At 33.8% G+C, this 12053-nt stretch overlaps 1 protein-coding gene across 16 annotated transcripts in view; it reads left to right on the top strand.

Moving 5' to 3' along the window:
- LOC134529158 (eukaryotic translation initiation factor 4E transporter-like) overlaps positions 1-10864 on the top strand; it is a 262122-nt gene extending 251258 nt beyond the window's left edge. For 6 of the 16 annotated variants that reach the window (XM_063362953.1, XM_063362945.1, XM_063362944.1 and 3 more), the window contains one exon: positions 6908-10863. The gene's annotated coding sequence lies outside the window, so the exon portion shown is untranslated. Of the gene's footprint in view, positions 1-6907 lie in introns of all 16 variants that reach the window. The other 10 variants (XM_063362957.1, XM_063362952.1, XM_063362947.1 and 7 more) reach the window with 5 other exon arrangements.
- Positions 10865-12053: the final 1189 nt, after the last annotated feature.

Below are 12053 nucleotides of genomic sequence, written 5' to 3'. Positions count from 1 at the left end.
TTTGATCAGCTGTACGGTAACTTAGCGATAAGAAAATAGACTATTGGTTAAATACATTTAAATTTAAGTGTGTTTTAGGAGAAGAGGAACTTTCAGTATGTAAGTAATTTAATTTAAGAAGTGTATGATGTATAGGCTAGAAGTGTTTCGTTGTAAGTTGTTTATGTTTTTGTTAGTTAAATTCTACCTCGGTTTTAAAAATATTTTTTTGGGATTTGTAAACATTATTAAGGAGGTACACTATAAAATCGATAAGCATTGAGAAAAGTGGGAAGGATAGTTTTTGTGTGTAGAGGGAATTTACTCCAAGGGAACAGAGAGACAAAATTAATGTTTTCATTAGGGCGAGGGACCCTAAGGTGAGGCGTTGTGTCCCTGGGAAGAAAGGGAATTGTAGCGCAGACCATAGGAGATGGGCTGACTACGGAATTAAGGGTCAGGAGAATCCTGAGAGTTGTGAGTAGTTTGGGGCAGGAGTTCCCCATGGTAGTACCGAAGTGGCTATCCTGTATGGGATAGGGTACCATTTCAATGAAGTTTGTTGGTGGGGTTAGAATCCCTTGCTGTGTAGTGGGCCTATAGCAGATAGGCACTACAGTGAAATTTTTGGTTATTTTGTGAGGTAAATTCCCTGGAGGTTAAGTAAGATTGGATTCAGTTAGGAAGGAGGGAAATGAGAAACATTGCTGTAGAGAGTTAGTGTACTTGCCTAATGTGAAATTGAATTTTACTAAATTAATTTAGGAGAAAGTTTTGTTCGGTAAATAAATAATAATGGAAGATAGCTAGATAATTAATTAATTTTTTTTGAGTAAGGTGTTTTAAGTAATGAAATAAAATAAGGTGAAGTAATTTGAATAATTGGGGAGGAGTTTCTTTAAGAGTTTAGATAATTGTTTTTGAATTTATTGAGATATTCAGCCAGTGAAGTTTGAGTGTGAGAGATACAGTGAGATTTTAAGGAAATCGGTTGTTTATTAATTAGGACAAATGAGATTTTATGATTAAGAGTCAGTAAGCCTAGTTAAAAATTTACGACATGATATTTGTTGACAGTTTACAGTTATTAAGGAGAAAACAGAGTAATCTATTTATTTTTATTTTAATGGTTTGAAGATAAGATTATGAATTTTTTTTGGAAGTTTCTTTGGCATGTTGGAATAATTTTTTTTGATTTTTAGAATTTACAGAGAAAATTTAATTGATTTACATTAGTTTGAAAGTATGGAGGTTTAATGTTCGATTAGCCCTAACTTGATGGTCGGATCCCAAAAGAATGCCGTAAAACCGATAGCCAATTGAGAGGAATGCGGTAGGCGCTTGTGTAGAGAGGGGTTGTGGGAAAACTCCTTGGGACTGATGGCAGATCAGGGGCCCTAAATAGTGTGTGATGCTGTAAAACCAGTGCAGAGAAAGCCTGGTATGCTTAAATTTTTGGGCACAGGTTATGTAAACCTGGGGTTCCATGGGATTTAGTCATGTTAGCTGCTGTGAGACATTAAGATTTCCAGGCTCCATAGTAAATTCAATGTAAATTTTTGTTTTCTTAAAATAATAAATTTGTTTTTAATTTTTTTGAGATATTTGATTTGTAACAGTGAATACAGACCCCGAGGAATAAGAGTTATGCTGTGAGAGGAGAAGGTGGTAGGCCTAAAGGGTACAGGCACCACAGAGGTTATTTGTATTGCATAATTTAAATATAAGGAAACTTGAGAATTTGAAATTTTGTTGTTGGTTTGTACACCCATAAGAAGAGTATAGGCAGAATTTTTATTGTTATGAGATGTCTAATTTAATTGAAAAGAAGAAAGTTTAAAGATGCAAGGTAACATTATTATTGTAATAATTGAAAGAGATTAAGAGGTAGAGAGAAATAGGCAGTTTTTGTTTGTAAGTACTAAAGTTTACATATAGAAATTTAGTAACTAAGAATGAATAATAAGTTAAGTCTAGTGTAAAAGTTTTTTTTAAGTTTGTTAAGTTAAGAGTCATAAGTAAATTTTTTTTGAGAGAGAATGTCTTTGATAGGAAGTATTAGAAACTTATGGGAATTTTAGGGTAACATAAATAATGTAGGTAATGAATAATAAATAGATGGTAGGTCTTAAGTTAGGATTAACATTTGAAGCAGAATTTAATTAAGAAGAAGGAAAATAAATAGGCCTAATGAAAAGAACAAAAAAGGATTTTATGGTAAAGCATTTTTTTTAAGTAATAAACAATGAATAATAATGTTGTTTCAGGGTAATGTGTACTAATAATACAATTTTTTTTTAGGACCAAAGAACAGGAATTATGTAATTTAAATTAACATGTATTTTTGAAACTGTTACAGATTCCTTAAGATGAGCTGAGCAGCAGTCCAGTTTACAAGATGACAAGAGTTCGAGAGACAAGATACAAGATCACTGAAACAAGAGCCAAGACTGAAGATTCAAGAGAAGAGAAAGCTGGCAGCCATGGACTTACAAGTGGAGATTAATAAGGTCATGTAAAGTTTTATTTTTTTTATGGAAGACAGTAACTGGAGTTTTTTTTTGTTATAAACATTATTTACAGAACTTTTTAGGTTATAGTAATGTAATGGAACTAGTGAGTTGTGGTAGCTGTCAAAAAGAACTAATACCTTAAGTTTAATTTTTAAAGTTAATTTTCTTAATTTACAGAGGGATTAGTAGTTTTTTTTAAACCTTATTTAGGTTGGAATTTAAATACAATAGCTTATTATAAATGTGTACGAACAGTTCAAGTTCACAGTACTGATAGGTAGGTCAGATGATCTTATTGATTTTGATGATTTGTTGTTTTGAGTTGATTTTTAGGTGTTGTGAATTAGACAATGAAATAGTTCTGAAAACTTAAATTATTTCAAGCTAAGAAATAGTAAAGTTAATTGTAACTCAAAGGACACCAGAATTTAATTTTTTTTTTGAATTAGTAATGTTTGAAAATTTTATACTTTACAAGAAAGGTTATAAACAAACAGATCGGATGGAACAAGGATGCAGTAAATCACAATTTCATTTAGAATTATTGATTAGCTTTTGAGGTTATGAAGTAAAAGTAATTATAATTTAAAAGTTTGAATAAAAAAATGTTTTTTTTTATTTGTTTGAAATAGAAAGTTTAAAAGTTAATTAGTCATGATCTAGGTGGGTGATGGGGTGGGAATTGGCCACTCTTTTTCCCTATAACCTCCCTAACATGGCCTTCTATTACATCTAACAGAAAAAAAAAAGAAGAAAAAGAAGACTTATTATTAGTTAGAATGTTTTTTTATGAAGATACCTGATGAACTTTTTTTTTATTGTTGGGAAGAATAGTAGCAAGGTTAGTCAGATATTTTTACTCAGAAGAAGAAGAAGATAAAGCAGTTTTATGACTCGACAAGCCAGAGATTGGTGTTTCCCCTCTGCGCTTCTATTGACTACGTTGTTTACTCTCATGGGATAGCTGGTTCGGCACCATGGAGAGAGATTGGTGGGCATTGTGGTTGCCCCCAGAAGAAAAGAAGAGTAGAAGAGGTTATGGGTGGGTCATGTGAACTGACCTTCAACCCAGTTACTTCGTGGGGACTATTTGCTGTATAGAGAAGATCAAGACTCAAGAGTTAGGGAAAATCATTGGAGGTCATGTTTCCCTTCCTTAAGTTTTTCCTATCAAATTATTTGCCTGATTAGATTATGCTAAGGGTGGGATACTTTATGTTAGCAGTTGAATTAATTAATTTTATTTTTTTGTGTGTTTGCATCCTTGCCCATCGATTGCAGTTTAGTAGTTAGTTTTGTATTTGTCAGGCGTGATGGTAATGCCTGTTGATGATGTTTCAGAATTGTAATCTGTTCGTGATGAGGATGGCACAACTCCGAAGCAGATGTGGGGAGAAGTTGTGAGCTGCCCTGGAAGCCAGTCCAGTAGCTGTTGGAGTTGAGTGGTGTTTGCTGATGGCCAGCCCAGGGAGCTACTCTTCTCGACAACACTGACTTCGAGGAGTTGCACCAACCTTCACGAGATAAGAGTTTAATTAATTGAAACACTGTAAGGACACTTAATTTTTTTTGAAGAACGAAAGAAGTATGGTAATAAACGGAAACCGAAAAAAAAAAATAATAATAATTATCAAGAATTTGCACATTGTTTAACGAATACTGAGAAACTAAGAACAGTAATTTAATTTGTAAAGAGAGCTTCACTAACTGAACAATTTTTTTAGAATTGAGAACTCGAGCCTCTGAAGGTTCCTGTGAGAACAAACCAGATAAAAGTTTTACATTTAATTTTATGAATACTTGTTGTTTTAAAATAAATCTTATGCAGAATCTAGATGTATGTTCAGACAGCAAGGAACTAAGAAAATTATTATTTTTGTGAAATGAGGAATTTATAGTTATGGTTTAATGGAAAAAGACAATTTGTAATTTTGAGGTAGCTCGATGGGGCTCGAGCTCTGTGAGGGGAGGGTTATGTCGCGGGTTGAAATTTTGCAGGGTTGTTGAAATCAAATTTAGGGACTTTACTGACGGGACTCTGGGCTGGCTGCTCTGTTCACTCGTCAGCGCAAGTGGCGTGACCATGTAATTGGGGCACGGGGCCGGCGCGGCGCGCTGCGGGCTTGCAGAATTTTGTTTGTTTGTTTGGCCGCGCACTGGCGCAGCCACGGGCCGCAGTTACTGGGGCGCGCTGTCGTAACAAGCCGCGCGGTGTGGCCTGCACATCGGGGTAGAGGGGGGGGTAGTCTTCCCAGATGTTCTAGTTAGTTGTTTAGTAAATTTGACTTCAATAACGAGCTTTTGTTATGCTAGGCGCGGCAGGGCGCGCGAATTTAAGCGCAAGTGATTGGTGACTTCAGGCTCACTCAGGCGGAGGCTATGCGTCTCACCTGTGGTCACGAGTTGTTAGTTCGTTCGTGATGTAGGAATTCAAGCTTTCGGGCGGAAGCTATGGTCGACGCCAGAGGCCACGAGTCGTTTAATTTAAGTTAGGTCATAATGTAGTCGTCAAGCTTTCGGGCGGAGGCTATGGCCCTCGTCAGGGGTCACGCGTCATAGTTTTTAAAATGTAATGTTCGTTCGGGATTTCAAGGGCAGGAGAGGCCCCTACGTTATTTTTTTAAAGTAATCGATCAAGAAAGGCTTTTCGGAAAATGTGAGTATGGACTTATCTTTGTTTTAATTTTAAGTATTAATTATGATTTGAGGTATTCGGAAGGACTAGGGAAGTGTTTAGTGAAGTTCTCTCATTCTCTCTCTTGTAAGGTCGTTCAATCGTTAAGGAAGTAAAGAGATTATTGTTTTAAATTGTAATCCCGCTATTTAAATGTTCTTTAAAATGATGTTGAGTATTTGACTTTAAGAATAAAATAATTTTAATTAAGTATTATGTTATTTTGCAAAATCTCCTTAGTTCAGCTCTCACCAGACATCCTGTACGGGATGACGAACCTATGATCCTAGGTACAGTAAAGTATTTTATGAAGTTAAGACTAGTTGATGCCAAGCGAGTTGTTTCTATGTAAAGAGCTACGATTCTCGCCCCCCCCTCTGAAGGTGGATCGTGACAATATAAGTTAAATGTACATAGACATTCCAGAAATGAGTGTACAACTTAAAAAAAAAAAAATAGTAGGCCTAGGCCTATTTCATAACTTTCGGAAATATGTGATCAGAAATTCCTGTTGAGGTGAGCTTGCAATTTTTTATTTATAATTTAGCCATAAATGAGATATTTTAGTTGTGAGTGCAGGTAAATGTAATGTACCATGTTTTAAGTGTTCTGATTTATTTGGTCTCTCATTGTGTTTGCATGTGCGTTGTATGTATACAAAAAAACAATTTTGGTCATTTGTGAGTTTTAGAGGGCAGATAGCACTTAAGGTGTTCATTGTTTTCTCTCTTTCCCTCAAGGCTACCAATGTGTATAATTTTTAACCTGACATATTATAAAACAATAGCAAATTTCCAACTGGTAGTATATTTAATATTCAGATACAAAAACTGAGTAAATAGCAGTTTACACCTTGAAATTCAAATTTTTCCGGGGGTGGGTCTCCGGACCCTTCTCTTACAAAGTGTGGTCGATGATCCATTGGCGAGGAGGGGTGACTACTGATGAGACTACTCAGAAGTTGGCATCCCTGTGTAGTTGACTTCCTGGCCCGCATTTACAGTGCTAGACACTGCGCTGTTTTGACTTGTCCAAAAGTTCTTATCAAGAAACTGTGTGCGTGCTTAGATGCGTGCAGATGTGTACATATGAAATGTTATTAGTTTATATGGATCTTGTTAATCATTTCTACACATTTAGCATTGTGAATATGTGGTCAGTAGGCTTTTGAGTAACTTGGTGGTCTTCAAAATGGAATGGTATACTAGTTAAGAGAGTGTTTTTCATGTGTGTGTGTGTGTGTGTATGTGTATGTACGTGTGTGTGTGTGTACGTGTTGCCCTATGATTTCAGTTGCTATTCTCGCCCACCTGCCCATCGTCAAACAGTAGCAACTACTTCTCACTTATGTGAAACAGTGCCAGCGTTTCTATTGTCTTTGGCAATCCAATTGATTGCTTGGATACCTGCAGGTAGCAGTGTGTTAAAGTTGTAATAAGTCTGACCTCTGGTTACCCATGTTAGCCATTTTGAATTTAAAAATATTGTGTGCGCTGCACTTTTTTTAATATTGTGTTCTGTTGCTTACGACACTACATTAGTTTCCTTGTTTTGTGGATGAATTTTTTTCTGCAGTGATAGGTGTGCATACACGTGCACATCCGCACACATTGACGTTATTTATATACTACGCAATATAGTGAAGGTTGAAAATTTTACATGTATTTGTAAAAAGTATTTAATTTTTGTAGGTAAACGATTGTGAATGTTTTTAATCATAATTGTTTTAATTTTTTTTCAGGCTGAAGTGACACTTCTGTTCCTAGCTCAGGCTAATTCTACCCAAGACTTGTTTGAATATTACGACGGTACTCAAGTTGTTTAAAACTTTTGAATTTATGGCTAATGTAGCTCACGTGTTTCAAAAGGTGTACATAAATGTATATAATTTGCAAACGATCTGTGTGGAACATATTGAAGAGCTTTACAGTTGTTAAAACTGAGATCAAAATGAAGTAAACTATAAATTAAAAATGTATTCTTTATTTTGAAACTGTGCTGTTAGATATGTGAACTTAAACAAAAACGAAGACATAAAGTGTTAACGCAAGATGATCATTGAATTTACAGCTGGATTAGCAAATATATTTTTGCTAATGGTGCATATGATAAACATGAATTCATAATCTTTTTCAGATATTGCCAATGTTATGTAACAATTAATACAAGAATTACAATGATTTTGTGTAAATGAGCGTCTTTTCTTAGTCACTCAATTGTTACATAGTTATGTATTGGAATTCAGTAAATAATGTGTTAAATACAGCATTTTCTCTTATTTATTTTGATAGGCAAATTTTTTTTCTCAATGATATTATGTTACTTGATTGTTTTTCTCAAATATGTTACTTATTATTTTTAGGTTCTGCTCTTTCACTTCAGAGAACTGACCAGGGCCTGTAATTTTTGGTTTAAGCTTAGGTTTTTATGACCTGTTCCTTTATCTTCACCTTAAATGGAGGACATTTTCATGTTACTCTTCAAATGTTTGTATGAAAGAAAATATTGTTAATTGTGGAGTTTTTTTTTAAGTGTTTGGGGCAATGGTGTAATACAATTATCAATAGAATTTAGTGAAATTTCTGTACCTTTTCCAGTGCTATAGGGCCGTGGTCACACAGTGCCCTAGATGTTTGTTGTAGATAAATTACTGAAATCAGGCAGCTACATTTAATCATATATTTATACACACATATCTGGATTGTTGAACCTATTAAACTGTATATAGTTAAGTTTCAGAATAGGCAATACCAATGAGGTACAAAATGTGTGTATGGTAACATTATTAAAGCCACATAGAGAAAGAACATTATAAATTTTAACAAATACAACAAAAATCACTCAAATTTTAGAGTTGATGGTGACTATCAGAAATGGAGATGATGCTTATCAGAATGTACACTTTTCTGTGCTACTGATATAGCCAACCATGTGGTTGATTTGTGTTTTTTTGGATGTTTGTTGAGTGCTATGTTTTTTCATGTCCTGTCACATCTACTATGTTCAAGCATGCAATTTGAAACTGTGAAAATAAAATCTAACCTAAAACAAATTAACTAGCCCCTATTGGATTTGTCAGTATATGACAAACCACATTTTTATTTCAATAAATGCAGAAAATCCCACTAATTTTCTATCTTCATAAAGCTCTTTATTTTATAGCAGTCAGTTGTACAACACAGAAAAAAGTTTTGCAGGTATACTTAAATATTATTTATTGCCAAGTAGTGACAGTGACATGAACATATTATTTGAAGTAAATGTTAGTTATACAGTGCTGGACACAGTGAGTTAGTTCCGTGTCCTGTGTGACTGCGGCCTTAATTGTTAGATTATAGTTTTTTCATTAATATTGTTTAAAGAAATGCACTATATTTAATGGCTGGAACCCAATGACATTTTTGTTTTGTAGGTTTTGTCTAGAAATTTCGGTTTTACCCTTTTTGTGAATTTCAACAACAGCTGAAATAAAAAATTTATATTTGCATTTTGTTATTTTGAAGATCATTTTAATTTTAAGCATGGTAGTACATATAGTATTATTGTAGGGCTTGGTTGTAACTTCAGAAGTGTTAGCTTTAATTTTCATCATCTTCACATGGGAAATAAGACCTAATGTATGTACATAATGCTTTATTCCCATAATATTTATCACTTGTGATTAAATAATTATGTAGTTAAGTATAAATGAATACAAATAATTAGCCTAGCAACAAAAATTTTAGAGAAAAGAAAGATCTATGCTGACACACACATCTGGGTTAGTGAAACATTAGGTACAGTACTCCTACGTGTCATATATATTCAAGGATTGTTGGGATGGTTTTGAAGTAACAATTTTTTATTAATTCAGGATCTTTAATTGTATATGTTGTACATTGTCCTTCAATCTTATTTAATACATTAGTGTTAGTTAACAACCCTGTTTCTGCTGGTCTATATCAATAGTAAATAATTGCTGTAGTTATTTATGCATTTAGAATATGTTGGTTTTATTGAAGTAATCAATTGTTTATTTGTATCTTTAACTATTTAGTTTTGTCCGGCTTAATGTTAAATAGCCTTTTAATACCAGGTTTGAATGTATAATTTAGCAAAAGCCTTGTATTTCTATAGAACATAAATTTAATCATGTCTCAGAATTTATTGAACTTTTTTTTTTTTTTTGTTATCAGTGTGTTATGAATTTATACACTTAATGATAATTGTTTAAAGGATGAGATAAGCAAAACTTTGTTGCAATGCAAAAATGTATGTCATACTTAACTAATCAGAGTTTTACATATTTTCAGACCTGCTAGTATTTTAGTTTTATACTTCGATTTCTCACTTTTGGTAGTGTGAATCATTTAATTTGCATAACTAAACCCCTTGAAAATATTTTCTGTATGCTTGTGATGTCTTAAAATATCTTGGCTAACTGCTTTGATGATGATTTTTTTTTTGTAGTTTTTGTTTTAAGTTTTTCGAAAGCCAAGCCCTCAAATTTGTAACTTTGCAAGAGAGAGAGAGAGAGAGCAAGATTTTGTGTTTTTCTAAATAATGTGTGGTGTCAGTAACAATATCTTTTTCCATGAATTTATGTACAGTGATGAATTTATTGTACTTTAATGCTGTACAGACTTAAATGGACTGTGCTAGTATTTTGTAGCTCCATAGTACTGTAACCACAGTAAAATGTGATATGCTGTGTGGCAGGGAAAGATGACATAATACTTTTGATTCTTATATCCAGTGGCTTGTGATATTAGTGCTACAAAAAATGTTAAATTAAAATGATCTTAAATTTTAATAACTGATGTAATAATGTTCTAGTGATTGTCTTACACCATTGTATTTATAGGAAGTGTAATTGGCACTTCTCAACCGTAAAAAAAACTGCGGCTTGAAATGTTAAAATCTGTTTATAATTTTTAATATGGTAGTAAAAGAGTTTGTACACAGCTTACGAAACAGTAAATCAAGTTTTGCTGAGGCTGTTTGGTCCAACCAACATAAATAATGTATTTAAGAAAATTTAATCTTTTCAGGCAGTTTCAGTAAAAAAAATTTTTACAGTGAAACTATTGTTTAAATTACATTTCTTAGTGTTTCAGATTTGGAACATGAAATGTGTTGCAGAAAGAATAAATTACAGGGCAAAAAAGAATCTTCTTTTATTTTAGAATGAACTGTGTAGCTTTTAGAAACATGAACATTATAGGTGATTTGTAATATATTTTAACTCTGAGTTAAGCAGCAATTAAAATTTATTATTTACATTATTTAGACATTTAAGTTTCTAAAATTTGAGTATATTCTAACACATTTTCCCATCTCGTGCCTTTTTGTCTGTACATAGTGTTTAATAAGATTCATTTTAATCACATTTACAATAGCCAAAAAATTATTTTAAGTATATAAACGAACAAATATTTAGGGATATTTTGCTTCAATTGCAGCAAAGAAAATGAATTTTTTTTATTATTATTTATTAGTGGAGAACTTTAAAATGGGAGGTTGTAGGTTATTTTTTGAGATGGAAGAGTCTACAAATTTTTGGTTCAAGTTCAGTAATAATACTTTGAGTCCTTACGTGATAATTTTTTAGCGAGTCAAGTCCTTAAAAATATTTGAAATAGTTAAGGAGACATTTTAGAGAATAGTGATGTTAATGTGCCATTAGCATTATTTTAAGATTCAAATGTCTTCGATTGAGTCCCTTGTGTCAAGTGATTAAGTAAAATATAACTATCAATTTTACCTATTTGATTTATTTTAAAATTAAATATTTTATCCCCTCTGGATTCTAGAAAACTACCGTATTTACTCGTGTATAGCGCGCCCTCGTGTATAGCGCGCCCTCGTGTATAGCGCGCACCACGATTTTTGCAACTAATTCCAAAGAAAAAAAATTGAAATTTTTTTTTTCCCCATAAATAAATTTTACTAACATTTAGTGGTACCTGATTATTTAAATTGATGTGTGGTGATGCGTCAGGAAAATACATAAACTCTGCTGTCTAAACGGAAGATAATGAAGCGCTATATCGTCACAACTGGTACGTGGAAGGAAGGAAGGGAGGGAGGCGTGCCGCGCTACGTTGCTAAGCTGGCGCGGAGAACTTGATGACTCACCGGTGAGGAATGGAGGAAGCGAAGAAGCTGGCCGGGGGGGGGGGGGGGGAACTGGTGACAACATTCTCTCTTTCTCTCTCTCTCTTTTTACTACTTCTGAGCTGGCTATCTGAAAAGGGGGGAGGTCTAAAAATAAACAAGAGACCATGATGTGCCGCGCGCGTGTGTGTGTGCGTGTGCGTGTGCGTGTGCGTGTGCGTGTGCGTGTGCGTGTGCGTGAAAGAGAGGCCTTGTTGCTTGTGCGTATGTGTGGGGGCTGGCCAGAAACGTCACCCGTCACCCGGCAGTTAACGACTTCCACTCCTCCCCGCCTCCCCCCCACCCCAAAATTTTTTTTTCCGTGTATAGCGCGCATCCTTATTTTTTTCCTTTACTTGAGGGGAAAAAAGGGCGCGCTATACACGAGTATATACGGTATGTTGATGTGAAGGCCTTTGAAGTCAAGGAAAATTGTGTAGTTAAGTGAATTAAAAATGAGAAAATATTAATTATAACTTAATGTTTTTCTCATTTTTAATTATTTCATCCCTACAGTTTTCCTATATGATAATTCTGAAGGAGTCTTTTCTAGAAAACATCTTAAATTCTTATTTGATATTTTCTAAGATTTTTCTAATTGTTTCCTATGTGGGTTTTGTGATACATCAAGCAGTTTACCTTTTTATATAGTGGTTATTAGGTTAGGTTAGCTATATTACAAATTGTGGGTGTGCAGTTGGGTTAGTTTAGATAGATTAAAGTAACTAAAATTGTTTTAACAGTAAGTATTT

This window comes from Bacillus rossius, chromosome 2, assembly GCF_032445375.1.
Source record: "Bacillus rossius redtenbacheri isolate Brsri chromosome 2, Brsri_v3, whole genome shotgun sequence".
Lineage (NCBI taxonomy): Eukaryota > Metazoa > Arthropoda > Insecta > Phasmatodea > Bacillidae > Bacillus > Bacillus rossius.
This window is presented reverse-complemented; position numbering and strand designations above follow the sequence as displayed.